Raw genomic sequence first — 23,343 nt, forward strand, 5'->3', positions numbered from 1 at the left:
TCATATCTTCTTCCTGTCAAAGCCTCTTACTGAGGAAATCCCAAATTGCTTATAAATATTGAGATGAACAAACAAGCTATTGTATTCATACAATGGAACAGCATATTGAGGGAAAAATTAATCTACAGGTGCATGGAAGAGCAGATAAATCAGTCGGACAGTGCTAAACAAAAGAAGCAGCCACACCTGTAAAAAAACAAATGCATGCCAAAGGTGAGGCTGGAGGAATAGCGCTGCACATCCTAGTCTGGGTTGTGCTCCCATGATCATGTATGTTCTTATATCTTATCATATAAGATATATTATATCATATATCTTATATGTCTTATGATTCATCAAGTCACGTGTTTAAGGGTACATGTTTTCTTCTGAATGTATTCTGTAGTTGACCTTTTTAAACAAAAATAGTCATTTTTTTCCAATTTCCTTGGTGATTTGTTCTGAAACTATCCCAAGAATTTTTAGAATGTAATTATTTTAGCTTTCTGACTTTTAAAATTGTTCTTCTGCAATTTCATTGATGCACATAATGTACTTTGGTCATGTTCAGCCCATTATCCTTCTCTTGTTCATCCCACTCCTGTTGACATTCCTCTAAAGAAGTCCCTCTCCTATTTCACATCTTGTTTGCATTGTTTTGTTCTTTTGTGACTTACTGAGTCTAAAGTTGCTTGGCTGTAGGGTTATTTCCTGGAGCATGGGCAACTTATTCATAGTGATACCACTCAGGGAAATGACTCTCACTCTAAGAGTAACAATTAAGCTGTCAAAGTTCCTTATGGAATGTGGTGGACTCCATCTTCAGCAAGTAACCACCGCTGGCATGAGTTCATGAACACAGCAGTGGGATGGTTAGTTTGATAGCTGAGCTTGAGTGTCAAGGTGACATATCTTGTAAAAAGGAAGCCTCCCTTGAGGAATTTCCTACATTAGGATGAGTTTTCTTAATTGGTAATTGATTCAGGAGGGTCCAGCACACTGGGGACTCTACCATCCTATGTCGGTGGGCCAGGACTGTATTAGAAAAAAAATCTAAGGCAGCAAGCAAGCTAGTAACCAGACTCCTTTCATCTCTCTCCTTCATGTTCCTGACCTGCTGGAGTTCATGCCTTGACATCCCTCAACAATAGACTGTAACCTGTAAGACGAAACAAGCCCTTTCTTCCCCAAGTTGATTTTGGTCATGATGTATATCACAAGAACAGAAAACAATCCAGAAGAGTTAGTTCTAATTGTCAACTTGATGCAATCTACAATCACCTGGGAAGGAATCCTGGATGAGGAATTAGGTTGGACCTTCAGCATGCCTGGGAGAGATTTTCTTAGCTGCATTACTGTTGTCAGAAAAACCCATCTTGAGTGTAGGTGACAATGTGTTATTGACTGAAAGCCAACTCTATAAATCAACCTATACTGGTAATAACTAATCCAGGCCCGGGTCACCTAATTTATTCCCCCAAATAAAGCTAACTCAGTCTCAAATGGACTTAACTCAGACTCTCAAAAAGGACAGGATCCACTAGAGACATCAGAGCCCTCAGAGACCTCCCTTGAGGAATTTCCTAATCATGTCCATTAGGTCACATCTCTTAATGTACTACTCCTTCTCAATATGACCACCATAGAAACCAAGTTTCTTGCACATTAGGGAAAAAACTATAACAATCACAGCAATGAGTGGTTCACAGTTGCTTAGGTCTGACTAAAACTAGTCAGAAAGTTTGAAACAGAAAAAGATTCTTCAGTTCCATTTATATTTTTCATAACAGTGAATGAATAGGATTTCTCCCAAAGATTTTGAATTTCTAAACCAAATTGGTGGCAATAGGTGACCATGTTTGAGGTCAAACTGAAATGTGGATAGCACCCTGAAGTATCTGAGGCACATGGGAAGGACTCTACCTTTGCACTGTGAACAATGATTCTCAACCTGCAGGGGGTCATATATTAAATATCCTGCATATTAGATATTTACAATTCCTAACAGTAGCAAGATTACAGTTATAAAGTAGCAACAAAATAATTCAATGGTTGGAGGTCACCACAACATGAGAAACTGAATTAATGGATCACAGCATTAGAAATGTTGATAACCACTTCTTTAGAGGAATATTCTTTGTGTACAGGAAGAGGACTTCAGCATGTCACCATCTTGGTTTTACCATCACCACACAAAGGCAGATTTGAAGTTCTTTTATCAGCTCCATCAGTAAGATTGGGCAACCTGAAACTTTTTCAGGTAAAGATTCTGCTTTGCTCACAGCCGTCCTTCCAGCCAAATTCTAGCATGTCTTCCCAGTCATACCTGTTGCTGCTCTTTATTGATTAGCTTGAGGCTTTCTGTTTTCAGATTGTAGCTAGAGTAATTTTTTTCCCATACAAAATGTGTTGCAAACATTATCAATCTTTCTGGCATATTTTAGAGTGTTAGCTTGCCATACGTCTATTGAGCAGAATGAACAGAATGGGTCTTTAGTAGAATGGGCAGATGATATATATGTTAGAAACAAGTGGGGTCACTATTACTAATAAAAAGTCTCTCAGAATTCAAGACAGATTAAGCAGCTATGATTTAATCTTTTTTTCAGATTAAAAATATTATTAGCTTATTTGAATAATGGAGAAACCCAATGTCAGATATCTATATTTTAGATGTTCTCAACTGTTTGCTGGATAAATAACAGTATTTTTTAACTTTTCTTTTGGGAATTGAAACTTAGAACATTATTTGAGAAATTACATTGGGATCTTAGATATAGTTTACACTTATTTTCATTTATTAGCATTTTCCAAATGAATTAATTAATTCTAAATACACGAAAAAATAATGCATTGTTTCAGACTCTGCCAGGAAGCAATGGTTGTATGTTTACTAGGGTATAATCTAGTCTGATATTGCTAATGAAGAATCACTTGTAAGAAAAGAAACAAATGAATTCATGAAATTCTTAGTCAAATGGATAGAACTAGAAAATATCATGCTGAGTGAAGTAACCCAATCAAAAAAGAAAACATATGGTATGCACTCACTGATAAGTGGATACTAGCCCAAAAGCTCCAAATAACCAGGATACAATTCACAGACCACATGAAGCTCAATAAGAAGGAAGAAACAAAGTGTGGGTGCTTCGGTCCTTCTTAGAAGGGGGATCAAAATACCCATGGGAGGAGATACAGAGACAGACACAGTTTGGAGCAGAAACTGAAGGAAAGGTCATCCAGAGACTGTCCCATCTGGGGATTCATCCCATATACAGTTACCAAACCCAGACACTATTGTGGATGCCAAGAAGTGCATTCTGACAGGAGCCAGATATAGCTGTCTCCTGAGAGGCCCTGCAAACACAGAGGCAGATGTTAGCAGCCAGCCATTGGACTGAGTGTGGGGTCCCTAATAGAGGAATTAGAGAAGGGACTGAAGGAGTTTAAGGAGTTTGCAACCTCATAGGAAGAACAACAATATCAACCAACCAGGTCCCCCAGAACTCCCAGGGAAAAAGCCACCAATCAAGGAGCACATATGGCTCCAACTGCATATGTAGCAGAGGATGGCCCTATCATGCATTGGTGGGAGGAGAGATCCTTGGTTCTATGAAGGCTCCATAGATGCCCCAGTGTAGGGGAATTGAGGGCAGGGAGGTGGGAGTGGGTAGGTGGGTGGAGGAACACCCTCATAGAAGCAAGGGAAGAGAGGATGTGATAGGATGTTTCTGAGAGGGGGGGGGGGAACTGGGAAAGGGAATAATATTTGAAATGTAAATAAAGAAAATAGCCAATAAAAAAAAAGAAGAAGAAGCAGAATAGCAAAAGCATGTGCTTATTGCTATCATAATTATTACAACTGGTCATGCTAAGCACCCATGGATAAAGTGCCCAGATGGTGATCATCCTGGGTTTATGGCTGAGGAAAGCCAATCAGAGTGGCTAAAAAACCATCCCAGTCGGAAGTGTCAGATCCAGAGAACTGTAGCTGACTGATCTTTTAGACCCAGTATGTCACGCTGCCTGTTACATTTTCAGTATGAGTCTATGCTCTTCAAGTTCTTATCAAAGGAGTCCCAAGAGCTGGAACTATTCTGTTTGGGGTTGGCACTTTTTAAATGCATGCCATCGCTCCCCTTGAGGTGCCATGCTAGCTCACATGCACTGCAGGCTACAAGGCTGGCCCTGCACCCCAGGGCTTCCTTTTGCACTCCAGTTTTGGAAGCAAGGGCAACTTGTCAGTGCAGAGGATTTAGCAGCCCTGGGGCAGCCATCAGCTTGTAGGGATTAGAAGACAATGAATGAGTGGCCCTCTCTCTGTCTCCCATGTTCTAGTTCTGGAAGCATTCTGTTTGCCTTTTGTGATGGTTAGGTTTTGAATTGTCAGCTGGCCACCATATAGAATCCCTGAGAGGATTGTTTCAGTTGAGGAATTGTGTAGGTCATGTCAGCCTGTGGCTATGTCTGGGATTGTCTTGATGGTTAATTGATGTAGGAAGACCCAGTCTATTGTGTGTGGCACTGTCTTCATGGGTTAGGCACTGAACTGTACAGGCATGGAGAGGGCTAGCTGGGTACAGAGCAAGTAGGCAGCATAGCTGTATGTGTTTCTAACTCCATGCCTGACTATGGTCTGGGATATTAAATCCCTGCCTTGCCACTCCTGCTATAATGGACTACAACCAGCAATTGTAAGCTAACTACACCCTTTCCTCCTTGAGTTACAATTTTTTTTTTCTGCAACACAACGGATTGCCTTTATTTCGGTATGCATCCACATTTCAACATTTAGTGGTCCTGAACAGAGTGGGGAGCGTGGCAGTGAGCCAGGAGGCCAGGCCCACGGATCTGCAGATGATCTGCAAACGTGGGGACACAGAGCTCCTCCCAGTCCCTGCAGAGGGTCTGAGGAGCAACACTGAAACCTGAGTCTGCAGGGTCAGGGCCTCATGCTCCAGCTGTCAGGCTCCACATCAGACCTGATGGGTGGCCAGGGTGATGAGAGCCCTGTTCAAACCTCTTCAATGTGTAAAAGCAAAGCAATGATGGGAAAAGGAACCAACTCAGAACCGTGTGCACTGAGGACTCCGCATGGCCTTTCTCTAGGCATCTTTTCACCAAGGACCCTGAGCGCTGGCCGCTCCGAGTCGCCCTGTGACTGCTGTTTACCTCTAGACCTGAGCACAAAGCTTGAGGGCTGAAGGTGGCAGCAGGGCTGAGGACCCGGCGCTTCCTTCCCAGGCTGGTGGCAGGTGAGTGTGGTCCGGAGCTAAGTGAGGGAGGCCAGGCAATTCCAACCTCATCTGATGGCTTCTGGCCACAGCAAGTGTTAGGTGGTGATGGGCAACAGGGGAGTTGAGGAGGGGAAGCAGCACCCCTTGATAAAGGTGGGGACACGGGAAGCCCTGAATTCCTCACCCGCGGCCAATTTCAGAGGGAGGGGGGGTTACAATCTAAGCTTTGGCCAAGGGTGGGAGTGGAGGAGTGGGGACCATGGCTTGGATGGAGCATCACTTAAGACTTAAGAAGCAGGGGTGCAGCCAAAGCGCCCCAAGCCCAGCAGTAGTCAATCCCACAGCTGCTACCTGAAGCCTTCCCATCTATTCTAAGGGCCACCACACAGCTGTGGCGGAGGGCGGGGCAGGCAAAGGCAGACCCAGGCCAAGGGCCAGCAGCAGGTGATTGTGTGACGTGTCTGTTCACAGTTGCATTAGCTGTGCCCACCGCTCCCACAGGAAACCGATTTCAACACCTTCTTGATCCCAGAAGTTCAACCAGGCAGACAGCGGTTACACTCAACAGTTGATGTTACACAGCACAACTTAGGTATTTCAAATGGACGAGAAGTTAGTATCAGAACAATGTCTCAGGATGAAGACTGAGTGGAGCTTCCTCTCCGGTACTTTGAGGTCTACAGATGTATCTAGAAAATTCACTACTGTGGAAAATGAAGACTTGGGTTGGATGGGAGGGGAGGCCGGGGCCTTGGTGACTAATTGCTGTAACACTGTCCTTCCGGCGGCTGTGGCAGCTTCATGTTCTCTTTTGACATCATCAGGCGCCGCAGTTCCTGCAGGATGACTTTGATGCTGTGGGAGTTCTGCCACTTTGCCAGCACTGCCGTGGCTCTCAGATCTACCACTCCATTCGAACTGCTCACGCCGCTCATACTGACTCTTGTTACAAATCTTACAGACGGGGTGCCTCTGGGTACTTAGGCCCACACTCTATCTTAAGGCTGTATATTCGGTTTTCATAGATTGTTCGTGGAGGTCCAATTATCATGCCTGTCCATCTTGTAAGTGTCATGTCCTCGTCGTCCTCCAGACCCCAGCTAACTGTGCCGTTGCCTACTCCTTTCTGTCCTTCTTCCAGCTCTTCCAACAGTCGGAAATTTCGAGGGACTTTTACTCCCGAGCCTGTGGTGGCTGCCATCTTGCATCGCTGTCGCTCCCTTGAGTTACAATTAATCAAGAAGACTTATTTCAGCAAAAGCCATGAGACTGTAGCACCTTCCTTTCTTAGATCTGTGATCTACAGTGGTGAGCAAGAGTCTAACATACCTTCCTACTTACTCTCCTCTTCCCTGTCTCTCACCTCTGTAATCCCCCACTCCTACTATCTAAGATTTCCTCTCAAATAACTCTCCAGTACTGGAGTCCTTACCTCAGTCTCCATGTTTAGGGACGCAAACTAAGGCCACAGTTCTGGTGGCTTCAGGGATCAGGCAGAAGATGAAGCTGATAGAAAAGAATGAGGGGTATTTATTATGTTCTGGCCCAACTCACATAGAGAACAGAGAGAAATCGCTTCCAGCTTCTAATGAAACTGTTCAGTGTTTGTACACATGCTTGGGCATCTTTTTTGCTTTCAGTTTTCTATGAACCTAACAAACATTCACTTTTGGGTTGTCAAAGAGCAACATTGCTGCTTGGCCTGAGTATCTAGGTCTCCTTGAGAAACAACAGCAATATCAACCAGAATTGACACCCAATCAATGGATGGAAGCATCTTGACCATCATCTCAAGTGAGTGTGTGCCTGGCTCTGTCAGAACTTAATGTTTTAAAGTGGAGCTAAAAGCCTGATATTCATCTTCAATTTATGGATTTTGTTAATACTAATAATTAATTGTATTAAAAAGCAATTTTGGGGCTAAACTATTTAAGATTTCTAATTTGAAGCCAATGTCCCTTATAATTTCTATTTCATTAAAGCCTTGGTATGCTAATTGCAAGTAATTATTTTTCCATTGCCTTAATGTCTTCTGTCACAGACCTCACTCTATAATATGCTGCTACCTTGTTTTTGTAAAAGGATAAATAATTTATACCTAATCTGCAAAAAATGTATTTTTTCAAGCAGTATTTTATATTCATATAGCTTCATGATCTGAGCTGCCTTGACGTTTCTCCTGTAGGAAAATTAGAGACGATTGAGTCCTTTTCAGTTGTGTTGAATGTAGAATGGTCTGTGGAACTACATGGAGATGGCTTGATATCATGGTGTGAGTCTTTGAGTTCTCCTGGCTCATCTTGTTCTGAACTCACTGTTCCAGGGAAAGGCATTTCATTGAATTTCTCCTACTCTGTGACAGGTTACCTTTATTGCAGGAATGCCTTAAGTATGGGAAGCCATGGTGAGGAAGAGGGAGGAAACATGCTGTGGTGGTTTGAATATATTTGTCCCGTGGCACTATTAGAAGGTGTGGCCTTATTAGAGAAGGTTAATTAACCCTTGTTAAAGGAAATGTCTGCCGCTGTGGAGGGAAACCTTTGAGGTCTCATATCAATGCTCAAGTCCAGCCAGTGTGATTCAGTCACTACTCCTATTACCAGCTTCCATATTAGTTAGGATTTCATTGCTGTAAGCGATCACCAAGACAACTTAAACAGAGAAAACATTTAATAGGGATTGTCTTAGTTTCAGAGGTTCAGTCCATTATCATCATGGCGTGAAGCATGGCAACCTGCAGCCAGATATGGTGCTGGGGCAGCCAAGAGCTCTACATCTTGATCTGAAGGTAGCCAGAAGGAGGCAGTGTTCTGCAGGCAGCCGGGTGGAAAGTCTGGATCACACTGGCCAGGCTGGAGCACAAATATCCAAGGTCTTAAAGCCCCGCCTCCACAATGGCCCACTTCCTTTAACACGGCTACACCACTAACAGTGCCACTTCCCATGGGCCAAGCATATTCAAACCACCATACATTCTTTTCTGAATGCTTCTTAGAGGATCCAATATATCCTCTAGAAAGAGTTATGAGTAGACTTAAGTCTTCTCTGGGTATTCAGGAGGCCTGATGATTTCTGTTTCTTCTAGATTGTAACCCTCAAGCACCATGAGTCCAGTATTTCATCAAATCTGCCCCTAATGCCTGTTCCTTCTCCACCCATCCCTCTGACAGATTTCTTCATTACTTACTTAAATATTTACACACTGGGTAATATTCTCTAGTTCTAAAAGTTTTATTCTAACTAGAATATCTGTCATTCATACACTCAGCCACTTCCCTGTAACAAGTGACCAGCATGACTTGCCAAAGGATTATCTACATGTACTCTGTCCTTGAACCAGTTTCTTTATGAAAAGCACAGTGCTGTTTAAAAATTAAACTTTGGTTACATCACTCAATTTCTTCCTTGCTGTCTTATAAGGTTCATGATCCAAATCCTTATCACCTCTACCTGCCACTTATTTCTCCCTTACCCCTGCATTCTCACCATATTGGCTTCTCTCAGTTTTTCAAGGTTTCATGATTTCTGCCACCATCAATTAATTGTTTCCTATAATTCTATAGTCCGGGGACATTGGAAGCTACCATATCTCTGCCCTTGAATGAACAAACTCTTTTACAATTCAACTCAAATGCCACTTCTTTAGGGGAAGTTCCTACCCATAGAGTGGATCAGATCTCTTTAAATAATGATATTGGTGGTAGTGATGATTATGCTATTAATAATTATCAAAATTTATTGATTGCAAGTGATGGTCTGGATCTCTTTTAAGAACTCCAGTTTAATCTCCAGAACATTTTGTGATTTTGTATTCTGATTTCCTAGATGAGGAAACCCAGACAAGGGAAGTGAACTAGCCTGTCCAAGAGTCCATAGCAACTTTGGTGACACACTGTTATTGTAATATGAAGGCTTCCTTCATAATACCTATTATAATTTATGATTGTATCACTAAGTTTGTAATCCTTTAAACACCAAATGCATAGCTTAACGTTGGACTTTAGATGATGACAATCAGGGTTTTTGGGTGCAAGTGTGTCTGATTACCATGGAGTTTAGTACTCTCTGCTTGGCGGATAGAAAATATTCAATAATGGAATGTTTTTTTTTTCAATTAGATGACTATAAGAAGTAAGTTACCACATCAAATTTGTTGAATTCTAAAAGAATTTGCAATGAACAAGAAAGAATACTAACCTAGAAAACAAATAACACCACTAAAACATGAGTTATTATAAAGTCTCTCTGAAGAAGCACGTACCTTAATTTAACACTGAATCACCAACAAGGCAGCATACAGTAGCTGATATGAGGTCACTGACACATGTAACAGAGAACTGCTGGGTCTGGCCTCAGTGAGAGAAGATGTACCCAACCCTCGAGAGACTTGAGGCTCCAGGAAGTGGGGAGGTCTGGTGGGATGAAGGTGAGGGGGTGGGGACATCCTCTTGGAGATAGAGGAGGAGGAATGGGATGAGGAACTGTCAGAAGGTAGACTGGGATGGGAATAGTGACTGGACTATAAAAAACAATTTAATAATAATATCTAAAAGAAGATTTTTAAGGAACAATCATAAAAGGTGACAGTAAATTATTTCCAAAACCACAGAAGGCTTTGCACTTAGTTTCAGCAAAAATATCCTATAAATGAATTCTGACCCACTAGACTTGGGCCTTGTGCCTATCCTGGAAAACTGCTTTATACCACATCATAGGACTCCCTTAATTAGCTAAGGCTGTTTGTGCCCATCAATAATGGAAGGGGAGTGTGTCTGGTCACCAGATTATAGGAGGTTGATAGCAGACATATTAAGATAACAATAAATAAGAGATACCATGTAGTCATATATGCTAGACTGGCCCTGTTATTAGGGGCTGATGTGTTGATGCTAACATAGAAAGGGCTTATATATATATATATATTCACATACAGGATATATAGATATATATAATCTCTCTGAAGAACTCATGTTTTAGTGGTGTTATTTGTTTTCTAGGTTGGTATCCTTTCTTGTTCATTGCAGATTCATATATATGTGTACACATGTATATATATGCATATATACATATATGGATATGTATATCTTGCTTATAATTTGATTTCTCATGGACTCTGCTCCAAGATAATACATTATTTACTCTGGATTGTTTAACAATTATATTTATAGTACTAACATCTTGGCATTTGTATGCCTATGATATATGTATATATGCACACTCGTGTCTCAGTGCTGGGATCTCAGGTATGAATCGTATGCTCAGTTTATACAGTGCTGGAGATTGAACCCAGTGTTTTACACACGCCAACAAGCTTACCCACGGAGGATAACCCCAGTCTTCTACAGTCTTGACAAATCTTTTATTTCCTTCTGAGACCTACTTGGATGGTTGTGTTGCCTGATTTCCTCAAAGACTCCTCTGTTGTGCTGCTTTGTGGAAGCAAAGTCTCATTAAAATTGAACGAAGTTCACACAGCTTCCTGTTGCTGAACGGGCAGCTTCAGCAAGGCAGTGGTGAAGGTGAATTGGAGTTCCTGCTGGCTGAACTAAAAGTCTGACCTCTACTTAAAATGCAAGTTTATACAAACAAGCTGAGAAGTAACACAGTTTTAACAGTGGCTTCTCTCTCTCTTTCTCTCTCTCTCTCTCTCTCCTTCTCTCTCTCTCTCTCTGTCTCTGTCTGTCTCTGTCTGTCTGTCTCTGTCTCTGTCTCTGTCTCTGTCTGTCTATCTGTCTGTATGTCTCTCTCTCTCTCTGTCTCTCTCCCTTCCCTTCCCCTCTCCCTCCCCCCTCTTTCTGCTAGGCAATGTCTTTAGTTTTTGTTGTTGTTGTTGATAATTTTTTTATTAGGTATTTAGCTCATTTACATTTCCAATGCTATACCAAAAGTCCCCCATACCCACCCACCCCCACTCCCCTACCCACCCACTCCCCCTTTTTGGCCCTGGCGTTCCCCTGTACTGGGGCATATAAATTTTGCGTGTCCAATGGGCCTCTCTTTCCAGTGATGGCCGACTAGGCCATCTTTTGATACATATGCAGCTAGAGTCAAGAGTTCCGGGGTACTGGTTAGTTCATAATGTTGTTCCACCTATAGGGTTGCAGATCCCTTTAGCTCCTTAGGTACTTTCTCTAGCTCCTTGATTGGGAGCCCTGTGATCCATCCAATAGCTGACTGTGAGCATCCACTTCTGTGTTTGCTAGGCCCCGGCATAGTCTCACAAGAGACAGCTACATCTGGGTCCTTTCGATAAAATCTTGCTAGTATATGCAATGGTGTCAGCGTTTGGATGCTGATTAAAAAGTCTACAGCTTATGATTTAGAAAGGAAATGGATGGTGGGCCCATCTGTGAAGACAGAGCCAGATAGGAGATCTGTCCAGGAAAATGGGAGAGCCAGACACATGGTATCTGAGCATGGGTAACTAGCCACTATTCACAAGGCAGAATGTAGATTTAAATAAATGGGTTGTCTTAAGTTATGATTTTAATCAGAGAAGAGCCTAGCTATATGGCCATGGTACTTGGAAATATATTCTGAGTCTGAGTCTTATTTCTGATACATGGGTTGTCTTAAGTTATGATTTTAATCAGAGAAGAGCCTAGCTATATGGCCACGGTACTTGGAAATATATTCTGAGTCTGAGTCTTATTTCTGAGAGCATGGGGCTGGGAGGAAGAACCAAGACCTAACTTTACACAGAGGATTCAAAATAAAATTGAAAAAAGAAGACACAAAAGGAGGGAAAGTGTTGTGGGGAATTCTGGGAGGATCTGAAGAGAGACAGTTGGAATATGTAAGATAAAGACATAGTGTATTGTTATGAAATTTTTATATAAAATATTTAGAAATAGTAAACTTAATAAGATAAATTACTAAACCAAAATAAAAGGCAGATTTTTGAAAAATTACATGACAGTAAAAAATATAGATAGTTAAAATTAGCAGTGTGTAAAAGAGAGAGCTCAGGGGCTGGAGAGATGGGTCAATGGCTAAGAGCACTGACTGCTCTTCCAAAGGTCCTGAGTTCAATTCCCAGCAATGAAATGGTGGATCACAACCATCTGTAATGAGATATGATGCCCTCTTCTGGTGTGTCTGAATTCAGCTATAGTGTACTCATATAAATAAAATAAAATAAATCGTAGGGAGAGAGAGAGAGAGAGAGAGAGAGAGAGAGAGAGAGAGAGCGAGCTCAGAGGAGTCCAGGTACCAGAAGTTCTGCTTTTGGATTCTTTGCATCAGTGAGCCTGATAAGATCCTAAGAAGGACCTATACTTCAACACAGATCCAAGGAAAACACTACTGACATCAATCCATTGAGTTTTAAGGTTTCTAACAGTAGAAAACTAAAACCACAAAAAGTTGTAATCAAAAGCTTGCTGCCAAATATTAACCTCCTTACAAACTCAAGCCATTTCACATGCTAGGCAAGCAATCTCCTCACTGAGCTATACCCCAGCTCTCCTCACTCTGGATTAATGAAAGTGGTATGTGTTCAATTAAAACCTGCTTTGTATGTTGAGTCTCCCACATTACTGATATGAGGCACTGGTAGTGTCAACTATGGCAGTCCCCAGTCAGCCAGTCACAAGAGGAAATAACCAAGACTCAATGAATTAAACTGCTAACATTTGGCAGGTTCATCATATTCAACGCCTTTTGAATTATGACATTTTCAGCTCACAACGGGTTTATTGGCACAGAACTCCATCTTAAGTTGACGCACATCTGTAGCTGTTTTGTTGTCTCATTTTTACGTAAGCACATTTTTTCCCTCATTACATAAGACACAGCTGAAATAACCATGTCTGAATAGTTCTGAGAGAAAGTGAACTGAAGAAAGAGTTGTATAACTTTGAAGAATGGTCTTCAGAGAAAGATGCATCACAAAGAGGCTGTAGATGCCAACAAGAATCACAGGATGGAAAATACAGACAGGATCGTGCTACAGTCCCTTTGGAGGAAATAGAACCTCACAGAGAAAAGCAGATTGTAGATCAATACATGTCTGAAATGGATGATGTCTGTCAGGCCTCAGGAAACGGGTGTCTGGGAAAATGATTTTTCTTCCTCTTTTTCCATGCATTTAATTTGCTGAGTATTTTTGGAATGTGATGTAGCTCACAAGACATTTAACTTTCGAGGAACAAAATGTCTCCAAAGCATGTCACATTTTCAACCCATCATCCTGCTCCCAGGCCCAGAAAGTATGAGACCAATACCCACTACAGGTTCCTAAAGACTGTAGCAATTTCCACAAAGGCTAACAACAAAATGGTTTTAGATTACATGTTCACTCATGATGCTGTACATTCTATGGGGTTATATAGATATCTAATGCAAAGTATTCATCATTGTAGTCAAGTGGGCAATAGTGATATGTTACTGCAGGCTTACCAACTCTAATGAAATTTAACACCATTTTTCTCTTTTTTAAATACTTTACATTATTGAGACATTAGAATGAGCAGCTTTGTGTATTTGCAAAGCAGAATATTTAAGTCAAATGAAATATACATTTTGATGGGTGTTTATTTGTGAATCCAATTTAGTCATCAAGAAAATGACAAAATTTACACTGTCTTTAAACGTGGAACTTAGCATCTATTTTTTATTTATCTGCTTATCTATTGGTTTACATTAGCTTACTTTAAAATTGTTTTGAGATTATGATATAATTATATTTTTTCCTTTCTTTTTCTCCCTCCAGACCTTTCCATGTACCCATCATTGCTCTTTTTCAAACTCATGGACTCTTTTTTTCATTACTTGTTATTGTGTGTGTGTATGTGTGTATACATATGTGTGTATTACCTATATATTCCTAAATATAACTTGCTCAGTCTGTATAATGTTAACCGTATGTTTGATTTAAGGGCTGAACATTTGGTAACTGGATAACCAATTGCTCTTCCCTGGGAAAAGACTATCTCTCCCACTCTCAGCATTCCTTGGTTGCCTGTAGTTTTTTGTGTAGGGCTGAGTCCTTGTGGGATTTTCCCCATCTACTTTGGCATGTCTGATATTCCCTCTCATGTTCATGACTCACCCTTTTTCTTTAACTGTTATTACTGCAAACATACACACACACATACATACATAAATATATAAATACAACACACTAAATTCATTTAGTGTTGTTTGTGTAAAAATGATTTCAGGGTTGACCACTTGGTATTGAATAACTGATTAGAGGGCTCATCTCTGGGGAAGAACAATTCTCCAGTTCTCATCATGTTATTTTAAAAACAATTTTTACGCAATCATACAAAACAATGTGTCTCGAAAAGGTTTATTTTTGTGTGTGGGTCTGTCCTTGTGCACGCATACATGCATATGTGTGTGTGTTGTGCGTTGGACAGGTCCCCATGGAGACTAAAATCAGATGTTGGATGCCTGGGAGTTGAAGTTATGGGCAGTTATGGTCCATCCAATGTTGGTGCTGGAATCCAAGCTCCAAGTCTTCTGATAGAGCAATAAATTCTCTTACCCACTGAGCTACCTCTCCAGTCCCAGTAATGGGTTTTACTAAGGCATTTTCATGCACAGGTGTTAGTATACATCCTTTGTCTTCCTCACTCTGACCCCTTTATGTCTTAGTGTTTATCTGACTCCTTTGTGCCCCTCCTCCTCCCCCTTTGCCTCCACTTCTGAGTCTGCTTCTTTCGCCACATCCCCTACATCTGAATTCACTTCCCTCATCAAGATCTGAGCCCTTCAGAGTTATCAGTGAGGCTTAAAATCAACTTGTCCCAACCTCCATTAATCATGATTTTCCTAATGGCATCTATAATGGAAAATACTTTGCAGAAGGTTTTTAATTTACTTTGCCTGGATCTATCAGAAAAATCACTTTTCTATGGCAGCTACAACCTTAAAAATGTGTTTCTTCAAAGCAGCAATACTTGAAAATCCACACTGTTCCTTGAGCTGCAGAATGGATGTTGTTTTGGCAGCCATAAAAATAACATTAATCTTGTAAATACCCACCAGAGATCTTTGATGAGGGACATTGCCAATGAACAGGAATATTTTATTTTATGCAGTGAGTCTTCACATTGGGCTAAAGTATTCAGGGAACTGTATTGCAAATGGACTTACTGTGATCAGGATTTGTTGTTCCATTTGCAGAATATGGGTAAAGTACACTTTGATTCTTAATGGCCCATGACTTTTCAGAATGCTAAGTAAGTATGTGCATTAATTTAAACTCACCAACATTAGCCCCTGAAAGGAGAAGAAGCCTGCTTCCTGAATATTTGAAACCAAGTATTGACTTTTCCTCTGTAGCCATGACAGCCTGTCTTCATTTCATTTCTGTTGTTGAGATGATATGAGAAAATATTCTGACTACAAGCACATTAGTGGAGAAAGGGGGTTTATTTGGCTTACATTTTCAGGTAACAGTTTATCAAGAAGTGGAAGAAGGTCAAATAGCATCCATGGTCAAGAGTAGAAAGAAAGGAAGCCATGCATTCTTGCTTGCCTGTTTGATTCTCTTTTGTACTGCTCAGGAACCTCTGTGTAGGGAATGGGGCCACTCATGATGAGCTGGGTCTTCCTATATCAATTAATGATTAAGAAAATCTCTCACAGATCTGCCCACAGGCCAACCTGATCCCACTAAGTTGACAGTTGAAAATAAGCAGCACAGTTATAGACTGATTCATTTCAATAGAAAGCTGATTTTTCTACATTGGGTGTCTGTCACTCAGTAGAGGTACCATGTGGTGATTTGAATAGGTATGGCCCCAGAGCGATTCATGTCTTTTATTTTTTTTTCCTTTTTTTTTTAATGGAATCTTTTTTTTATTTTTTATTTTATTTATTTATTTTTTTATTACATATTTTCCTCAATTATATTTCCAATGCTATCCCAAAAGTCCCCCATACCCTCCCCCCCACTTCCCTACCCACTCATTCCCATTTTTTTTTGGCCTTGGCCTTCCCCTGTACTGGGGCATATACAGTTTGCAAGTCCAATGGGCCTCTCTTTCCAGTGATGGCAGACTAGGCCATCTTTTGATACATATGCAGCTAGAGTCAAGAGCTCCGGGGTACTGGTTAGTTCATAATGTTGTTCCACCTATAGGGTTGCAGATCCCTTTAGCTCCTTGGGTACTTTCTCTAGCTCCTCCATTGGGAGCCCTGTGATCCATCGAATAGCTGACTGTGAGCATCCACTTCTGTGTTTGCTAGGCCCCAGCATAGTCTCACAAGAGACAGCTACATCTGGGTCCTTTCGATAAAATCTTGCTAGTGTATGCAATGGTGTCAGCGTTTGGAAGCTGATTATGGGGTGGATCCCTGGATATGGCAGTCTCTATATGGTCCATCCTTTTGTCTCAGCTCCAAACTTTGTCTTTGTAACTCCTTCCATGGGTCTATTATGAGGTGTGGCCTTACTGGAGGTGGTGTGGCCTTGTTAGAGGAAATATGTCAGTCTGGAGGTGGGGCTTTGAGGCCTTATACATGTTTAAGTTCTGCCCAGTGTCGAACACAGTCTCCACCTGGCTGCCTTTGGATCATGAGGTAGAACGTTGGACTCCTCTAGCACCATGTCTGCCTGCACGCTGCCATGTTTCTTGACATCCTGTCATGATAATAATGCACTGAACCTCTGAAACTGTAAGCCAGCCCTGATTAAATGTTTTCCTTTATAAGAGTTGCCTTGGCCTTGATGTCTCTTCACAGCAACGAAGCCCTAACTAAGATACACTGTCATCAGTGACCACAGCAAACCATCTGGGTAAATTGCTGCAGCTTCTGTTTCACTACCCGCTGCTTCCTATACTTGGTTGTTCAGGTGGCTTGTCTCTTTAAACCTCCCGAGCCAATGCTCTGTTAGGTCTAAACTTTTCTTCTATAGCTTCTTTTCGTCTTGCAGCCATCATAGAATTAAATGTAAATGGCCGGTACTTTGCTCTGGATGAGGTTTGGCTTGATGGAATGTTGTGACTGACTTGATCTTCTGTCCAGACTACTAAAGCCAGAAGCAGTAAGCCTGCTTTGCTTTCCCACGCGTATCTTCACTGGAGCGACACTGTTCATTTCATTCAAGAACTTTTGCTTTGTTTTCACAACATGGCCAGCCCTTTGGTGCAAGAAACTAAGCATCTTGCCTACTGTAGCTTTTCACCTAATTCCTTTACTTTTCTAGATGTTGATTTAAAATGAGAGGCACACAACTCTTCCTTTTTCATCAACACTTACAGGCTATGGTAGCTTATTCATTGGCCCAATTTTGATATTATGGTATCTGGAGGAACAGTGAGGTCTCCCTAGAAGCAGAGAGATGGGAACTGGCCAGCCAGTGTAATTAAGATATTTATCATTTTCACACATGAGCACATATAGGCATGGTTTCTGGCAGCCCTCAAATGATCATTAATAATGTAAAAGATTATTGAACTTATGATACCACAAGAGATAAAAATGAGGAAAAAGCAAAAAATACTATTAGCTTATTGAAATTCAGTGTAAAGATTGAAGTAGCATGTGCAGTTGAATAAAATGGTGCTGATGGACTTAGCAGATGCTGGATTGCCACAAGCAGTCAAATGTAAAGCACACTATATCCAGGAAATATAAGAAAATGGCAAACCTGTAATGGCTCTAGGAGTTAAAGGTGGGAGAAAGGCTTTGCTGAGAGAGAAGAGAGTCTCCTGGCCAAGAAAATATGGAGTTAAAAGATTAATGTGAATGTTTCTGCAAACTTATTTTTATTGTGGTATCGAAACTGGCCTGTGTGATGCCAACTGAAGAAGCAAGAAATGTGGTGGTATCATCCAATTAATGTCTAGAAATCCGAGGACCAGGAAGCTGACCACGCAAGTCCTGGTCTGAATCCAAAGGCTTGGGAACCAGAACACTAACGTGCAAACCAGGAGAAAGCACAGTCCCAGCTCCGGCAGAAACAATAAGTCCACCCTCCTATTATTCCTTTGTCCATTTATGTCTTCAGTGGTTGCAGCCCACCTGCCTTGGGGGAAGCCATCTCCTTTTTTGTGGGTCTAAATGCTAATTCTTGCTGGCATCATCTCTCAGAGAAATCCTTTCATCTGCTTGCTGAGCATTACTTAAAAACAAACGAACAAACAAAAACAAACAAACAAACAAACAAAAACCAGTACAGGATCTTCTTGTATGAAACCCACATCCTCACCACAATAGAGTTGATGTGGCCCTGGCATGTTAGAGTTGGATGGAGCTGCATATCTTGTACCTGCTTTCTTGTCTGTGTAAAGTGTTGGATGAGTGAATTTTTTTTCATTAAACTCACATATCCAGAATGGAAGAAAGCCATTATTCCAAGATCTAAGCGCTGAGTGCACTGCCTATGAGTGTTGCTCATCCTGCCTTAGGTTGTCATGCCAACGCCAGAGCGCTCACAAGCCTGTGCCCTGCCCTGGGAACGATATGAATCTGTTAGACTGCCATTCATGAACATGGGTGTGCTTAGGATATGTTTTTAAGCAGTTTACAAAATTTATTACCTATACTTATCTATTATATTTTTAAGTTTTTGCTTCACAGGGATGGAAGAGCAGATTATGACTCTTAAGGCCCATCAGAATAATTATGATCAGGAATTTTAGATCTCTGCATCATGAAACACATTTCTAATGAGAGACACAGATTTTTTTCAGCTTCTTTGCTTTTACAAGATACATCTTCTTCTTTTTTTTTTTTAATGAAAAGATATTTCATGGTCCAAGGCCTCCTCTGCCTCAGACTGGCTTTAAACATAATTAGCCCCTTCAAAGCCAGTGTCAGCTGTGTAATGGAAGGCTCTTCCCTGCAAACATTCCCATTTGGATGAAATACTGGATGTGTGTGACACATCCTACTTTGACAAAGAGAAGATAAAGACTCAATTCTGGAAGCAGAATTCCTGAAATATGTGTGTCCAGGGCTCAGGGGGCTTGGTGTGAACTTTTCTGTCAGATAGATGATGGTCCTCAGGCAGACTGTCATCTCAGCCTGAGGCTTTGCTGCAAACCTTTGTAAAAAGAGGAACATGATGAGTTGCCTAGGCTCCACTCGCTGTGGAAATCTGGGAGTTGTCTTTCGAATGGCTTTCTGCTGATAATCTACCTCCTGTTTTTGAAGTTCCCATAGTGAAGAAAACATTCAAGGGTGTAGTCTCCATGATGAACTGTCTGGCTGCAGCTCACAGGGTGAGGTCTGCAATTCTACCTTCTGCCCAGGCAAACCATCCTCCCCTGTTCACTTGTATCCTGCACCACTGCTGCTTTATAAGGACTGGATCGATTCAGCCTGTGATGTTTGCTAGTCTGGGAATCTGCTGTGTTCCTCAGGTCTGCATCTTTCCTAGTTTTCTTGTTTGTGGCATGTTCCTGTGATGGCCTTCGAGGTCCACCCTCCATTTTCTCCTTAGAATGTCCCTCATGTATCAGAGCCCAGACTTATGGAAAAATGTAGTGCAAATTTATTCAAGGCTAGGAACTTTTTTTTTTCTCCAGATGATGGACATTTGAGTGTGAGTAAGACCGTTTTCTCTTTCTCTAACTAGTAAGACTCTGGTGAGATTCAAAGACCTACATCCATCTCAGCTCTTGGGACTCCATCTCTTCCTTAAGTTCCCAAGGTAATTGTCTTCTCAGAGTTTGATGACTTGGTAACTAACTGATTGTTTTAGAATCTCCAGACAATCTCAAAATCAATTCCAAGGTGTTTTGGCTGTTAGTTTCTTGAATACAGAAAAGTATATTTCATAGTGTTCAAGTAAAGATTTTTCTAACATTTTTTATTCTTTTTAAATAAATTGAATTGAAAGGGGACAATGTTATCACTTTTTACAACATAAAGTCAACACTTTCCTCCATTTAAAACTATTGTGGGGTGGTGGTGGCACATGCCTTATGAACCAGCACTCAGTGAGGCAGAGGCAGGCAGATCTCTGAGTTAGAGCCCATCCAGGTCTACAGAGTGAATTCCAGGACAGCCAGGGATACATGGAGAAACCCTATCTTGAAAAACAAAACAAAAGTATTTATGGCTAAAGAAAATCATGAAATCAAAACACAGTTATTAAATTCTAGTGAGAAACAAAAGAATGTTCCTAACAGTCTTACTCATGATTGCCTTAGAAACCATTCAGAATGCAGATAAGAGTACAGTAGATAAATACATTGTGGTTCATTTATACAATGAGGTACTACACAGCAGTAAAAAAGGAACAGACTATTATAACTCTCCATTAGATGCATCTCAAAGACATAATCTGTGAAAGGAGCAAGGCTACCTAGTCATTCTCTTCGTATGAAAATCAGGAATGAGAAAAATCATCTATGAAGCAGATGTCAGGATAGCAATAAGAACCAGAGGTGAATCTTACTTGGGAAGAGGCACAGGAGTCCTGGGCAACATAAATGTTCTATATTTAACTCTGTATAGTGACGGCTTTGACCTAACCATTTACTTACAAAACATAAGTAGCGGGTTCTGGATTAGTGTAAGTTATTCATATTCGATATAAAAAAATGAAACTCCAGGGACATATGATGAAATCTTAAGCGAAGATTCCTAATGTGTAGACGTCTTTGAATCTGAGATCTGCTCTTTCTAAAATTGAGCACAGTGACATAGAAGGACACTAAGGATGCCCACACTCCAAACTGAGGCTTGTTCCTCGGGATTAAGCAGAAGAGAAAGGGGACACATTTCTGATTGTGGAGTTCATTAGCATCACATCCAGATTCTGTCTGACCTCATTGGATATTCCAACATGACAAGCAGTTTTCACATCTGGAGAAAATCACTGCAGCATTTCCCACTTGATTTTTATGGTGAGCCTCAGTCCCTTGACAACCTCTAGAAGTCTCATAAGTGTGAAGGTCTTTAGCGATGCTTTCAGCTAGTTTCTTATAATCATTCCGGCAGCTTTGATTATGGGTGGGTGGGAAACACATATTTAAAACACACTGATAGGCAACTCTCTATACCACATAGCTATTTTTTAGTCATAGACAGGGCACATTCCACTTAGTGTGGCCAATGAGGGAAGGTTCTGTGAGCGGCTTCTCTAGATGCTGCTGAACACTACATTGTGGGGGATTGCACGTGACCTAGGGCACTTTTCCTAACTATACACTTTTCTTCCCTTTGAATTCTCATGTCTCTAAGATGGTAAAAGAATCTACTGATGCCACAGAAAAATGTAAAGATGCACTCACATGCTACATTGCATTGCATAGAGGTTTGATCTTTGCACCCTCTGTGCTTCTGTTTTATGCCAGGCTCAAAGGCCCAGCTTTGCCAACAAGAGATGTAAGCATGAAGAAACTTTGGACACAGGAAAGCTGAGATCAGCTTTCCCTGTTGTCTTCAGTTCTCCACAGAACCATCCTTTTTCTTAGTCCCAGGACCTGACCTGTGACCTGCCAGTGCTGTAATAGTATCTTTTATTTTCCTGAAGTAATTATCATCTCTGATGCTTACTGCCTCAGTCTGCTAACGTAGACCTAGTCCCATAAGCTTCTAGCCTCTGCACAGTCTAATCTAGGCCTAGAATGCTTTCAGCCTCTGAGACTTCTGCTAAAGAAGAACACCCCTTCCTAGTGCTTTCCGAACTCTGTTGGCTGCTTTAACTTAGCTGTTGTGCTTCAAACTCTTCTCAAAGCTGACTGGTTCAATCTGGCTTCTCAGTTTCTCCTGAATTGCTCTGCTTGGCCTTATAATAACTTTCACAGTATGTTCTAATTTTATGGCCTCTTCTCATTCTCTGGCTCATTCTCTCTTCAACCTGTCTCTGTAAACCTCTCCTGATAAAACTGACTCCTCTCCTATCTGCACTGCCTCTTAAGTTAGCTTCCCTTTCTTCTGTCTCCTCATGAGAGTTGGGCTTATCCTATTCTGTCAAATCATTCTCAGATTCATCATTTTGTCTGCCCCTCAATTAGAAGTCACTTTTTTTTATATATATATATTCATTTTTTTTCCATTTTTTATTAGGTATTTAGGTCATTTACATTTCCAATGCTATACCAAAAGTCCCCCATATCCACCCACCCCCACTCCCCTGCCCACCCACTCCCCCTTTTTGGCCCCGGTGTTCCCCTGTACTGGGGCATATAAAGTTTGAAAGTCCAATGGGCCTCTCTTTCCAGTGATGGCCGACTAGGCCATCTTTTGATATATATGCAGCTAGAGTCAAGAGCTCCGGGGTACTGGTTAGTTCATAATGTTGTTCCACCTATAGGGTTGCAGATCCCTTTAGCTCCTTGGCTACTTTCTCTAGCTCCTCCATTGGGAGCCGTATGATCCATCCATTAGCTGACTGTGAGCATCCACTTCTGTGTTTGCTAGGCCCCGGCATAGTCTCACAAGAGACAGCTACATCTGGGTCCTTTCAATAAAATCTTGCTAGTGTATGCAATGTTGTCAGCTTTTGGATGCTGATTATGGGGTGGATCCCTGGATATGGCAGTCTCTACCTGGTCCATCCTTTCATCTCAGCTCCAAACTTTGTCTCTGTAACTCCTTCCATGGGTGTTTTGTTCCCAAATCTAAGGAGGGGCATAGTGTCCACACTTCAGTCTTCATTCTTCTTGAGTTTCATGTGTTTAGCAAATTATATCTTATATCTTGGGTATCCTAGGTTTGGGGCTAATATCCACTTATCAGTGAGTACATATTGTGTGAGTTTCTTTGTGAATGTGTTACCTCACTCAGGATGATGCCCTCCAGGTCCATCCATTTGGCTAGGAATTTCATAAATTCATTCTTTTTAATAGCTGAGTAGTACTCCATTGTGTAGATGTACCACATTTTCTGTATCCATTCCTCTGTTGAGGGGCATCTAGGTTCTTTCCAGCTTCTGGCTATTATAAATAAGGCTGCTATGAACATAGTGGAGCATGTGTCCTTCTTACCAGTTGGGGCATCTTCTGGATATATGCCCAGGAGAGGTATTGCTGGATCCTCCGGTAGTACTATGCCCAATTTTCTGAGGAACCGCCAGACTGATTTCCAGAGCGGTTGTACAAGCCTGCACTCCCACCAACAATGGAGGAGTGTTCCTCTTTCTCCACATCCACGCCAGCATCTGCTGTCACCTGAATTTTTGATCTTAGCCATTCTGACTGGTGTGAGGTGGAAT

General features: G+C 41.4%; 1 long non-coding RNA gene and 1 pseudogene across 1 annotated transcript in view; both read right to left on the minus strand.

Annotated features, from left to right (window-relative positions):
- Positions 1 to 23,343, minus strand: part of Gm29536 (predicted gene 29536) — a 432,889-nt gene that overhangs the window by 170,040 nt on the left and 239,506 nt on the right. The window lies entirely within an intron of this gene.
- Gm5830 (predicted pseudogene 5830) lies at positions 4,719 to 6,435 on the minus strand (annotated as a pseudogene).

Source organism: Mus musculus, chromosome 1 (assembly GCF_000001635.26).
Source record: "Mus musculus strain C57BL/6J chromosome 1, GRCm38.p6 C57BL/6J".
Taxonomy (NCBI): Eukaryota; Metazoa; Chordata; class Mammalia; order Rodentia; family Muridae; genus Mus; species Mus musculus.